This window comes from Choloepus didactylus, chromosome 1 (genome assembly GCF_015220235.1).
Source record: "Choloepus didactylus isolate mChoDid1 chromosome 1, mChoDid1.pri, whole genome shotgun sequence".
NCBI classification, from domain to species: domain Eukaryota; kingdom Metazoa; phylum Chordata; class Mammalia; order Pilosa; family Megalonychidae; genus Choloepus; species Choloepus didactylus.
In genome coordinates, this window is record NC_051307.1 from 175,807,815 (window position 1) to 175,810,783 (window position 2,969).

Consider the following 2,969-nt stretch of genomic DNA (forward strand, 5'->3'; position numbering starts at 1 on the left):
ATACTGTATCTTCCGATATTTTGGTCTGTGTGTTTGGAGTTGGATTCTCCATATCTTCTGGTTTTATCATATGCATTAAGATTTTCTGTTGTTTTTGGCCTCTTGGCATTTGTTTTGCTTGATAGGGCTCTTTCAAGTTGTAAAGAAAAAGGGATATCAATCTAATTTTTCAGGAACACAGTTTGGTGATGTACACTTTCTCTAACTAACCAGCAGATGGCGTCTGTGAGTCACCTACATCTCTCAAGTGAGTTCTCAAACCTTTTTTCCACACATTGTGTGGGGAAATGATTCTTGTGGGTTCAGTTGGAGAACTCAGTTTGGGTGTGTTGCTGGACCTATCCGCCCTGAATGTGGGGTGTGTGTATGGGTGGCCAGGGAGGAAGGGCAGTTCTAATGTTCAAATCCCCCAGGATCCCAGAGATTCAAGGCCGCCACATGAGTCTAAGCCTTCATTTCAGTTCAGCCCCAGACCGTCTCTCTCGCTGATCCATAAACCACCGGACTTGGTATAGCGTCCCTGGGTTCTCCAAGCAGATCCCCCCTCCCAGCCCCGCTCCTCCAGGAGCTCAGCCAAGGGAAGGCTGTGCTACGTCACCAGTGTGCGCCGTCCCACAAGGGAAGCCCTGGGCCGCTGAGCCGTGCGGCGGCGCACTCCCAGCCCGAAGCAAAAATGGCCGAGCAGGGTGTCTCAGCCCGTTCCTCCTCGCACGGTTCCTCCCGGGACAACTGGCAGGGCTTTGGGCTGTGGGCATGGCCCCGGGCAGGAGTTCATCCAGCCCTCCGGGGGCCAGCTGCGAGCCTTGGGGTTTCTTTCTGTTTCCGGCTCTCCCCTCCGTTCCCCCGAACCCAAGGGTATCTGCTGCGGGCTATCTTCCCGGCCAGACGGCAAGAGGCCGGCCCAGCCCCCTCTTGCTGTGTTTTACTGCGTGGTTCTCACAATTGCTACTGGAGCCGCTCCTTTTTTTTTTTTTTTTTTCCTTTTAAAAGAGCCAGCTGGTCTCCATATGCTGATCCCTGGCTTCCCCAGCCTGCCGTGCGGCTGCGGGTCTTTCAGCCAGCTTACTCACTCATTTCAGAATGTCGACTCCTGGTTTCACCAAGTATACAGCCCCTCTGGAGCTAGGAGCCCTCATCCAGCTGGTGCATCGCTGTAACCGGTATTCTAGGTCACTTTCTGGTTTTTAGCTAGTGTTTTTCACGGAGGCATTTTTTTCGCCCTGTCTCAGCTAGCCGCCATCTTAGTTTCCCAGGGTAATTGCATTTTAACAGAGAAGTTAGAATAGAGAAGCTGCTTCCTGAGAGGCACTTGTTTTAACACTAAAATTATAGCTTAAAATTATTATTTTGTTAATTATACCCGACAAAGGCAGAGTTAATTTTTTTCTTCCTTTCATGAAGCCTTGTAAGGCTAAAGTACAGTGGCTTACAAATGTCATATAATGGACTGGTAAACTTCCACCATATTGATCAATCATGTTTAAAGTTTTCTTAACATTAGATACTTTTTAGTGGGTGTAAAAAACTTAGTAAACAACCATTTCATTTCTTCTATCCTAGTCACCTAAGCCAGTTACAATAGACGACAGGTTTCAGCTGTAATTTATAAAATATTCAAGGCCTGTCACAGTCCCAAGAACACGAGAAAACTTGCACCCACAAATAAACCGTTAAGGTAAATGTAAATACAGTGTGATTCTGATTTTCATAAATACCTTATGCAAAAACAGCAATTTTTAAACCTATCAAAACTATTTGAAATATTTAAATGCAGAGATCTCAGATTTCCTTCTATCAGGCCAGAAATCATCCCAAAAGTTATGATCACAGTCACAAGTAGAATGAATGGGGTGTTTACATTTAGGACAACCAAAAAAAAAAAAAAGCCCCATGTAACTTTTTAAAATATTTACTCAAGTATACTGTAAATAGGAATGCTGGTAACACAGGAAGCAAACATAAGCTTGCAAGTGAACTTTCTAGAAGCTCATGAAAACAATACCATCCCATATTGCACATGCAAAAGAAAAAACGGCTATGATGGGGTTGAGTCATCTTCGTTTATTTGATAGTGCGAGGTGTTTTAACTATTTTCACTTCCCATGTCCAAGTCCACAGGAAGGGCTGGTGGATCTTGTCCATTATGAGGACTCAGCTTTACAGGTAGTTGGATCCTCTTAGATTAGGAGGGCTCCATAAGAGTAGGATCACTGCAATGACCTATCCAGGCCATCAAGCTCATAGTAATACTGATGCTATTATCACCAGAAGGTCCTGGTAATACCTGAAGACATTCTGTGTCCGTGCAGTAGGACTGGGGCTGCCTCAACACATTGGTCAGTCTTCTCATCGCATGCTCATGAGAGCAAACACACAGGGATCAAATCCGTCTTCTGCCATGATTACTCAGCTTGACTTGACTGTTTAAAACTGCCCGGACAACAACCGACGGGGTGGGGAGTTTGGGAACCCGGGCCGAGGCTCCGCAGAAAGACCGCTTGGAGCCTCTGGAACACTGCGGCCCTTCCGGATGCCACTGCCGCTGCTGCGCTTCTCAGCGCCGCTGGCTTCCTCCCCCTCCTCTGTTTTGGTTCGATCTCAGCATCCACTTTTGACAGATGCAGTCAAGGTCTCCAAAGTGGAAAGCACCTATTTCATTTATCTTGATCATTTGCTCTCTGCAATGGCTTTTTTAAGCTATTTTATCTGACAAGATTTTTGAGGACTAGACTGATGGTTTAGTCATTAATTACATCCACATTACTGAACATCTATCTGTCAGGATTTTTTTTTTCTTTAATGCAGATACAAAAGGAGGTTCCACAAAATTCCAGAGAACTAATCCAGATAGTGCGTGGGAGTTGTGCACATATGGAGCACAGGGTCACCAATAATAGTATCTTTAAAAATAATTGCCAGGCATTGCTATTCTAGCCATGGAGTGCTATAGTCAACTTATAAGGACTTAT

At 45.4% G+C, this 2,969-nt stretch overlaps 1 pseudogene; it reads right to left on the reverse strand.

Annotated features, from left to right (window-relative positions):
- Positions 1-2,083: 2,083 nt before the first annotated feature.
- LOC119526435 lies at positions 2,084-2,400 on the reverse strand (annotated as a pseudogene).
- Between the last annotated feature and the right edge of the window lie 569 nt (positions 2,401-2,969).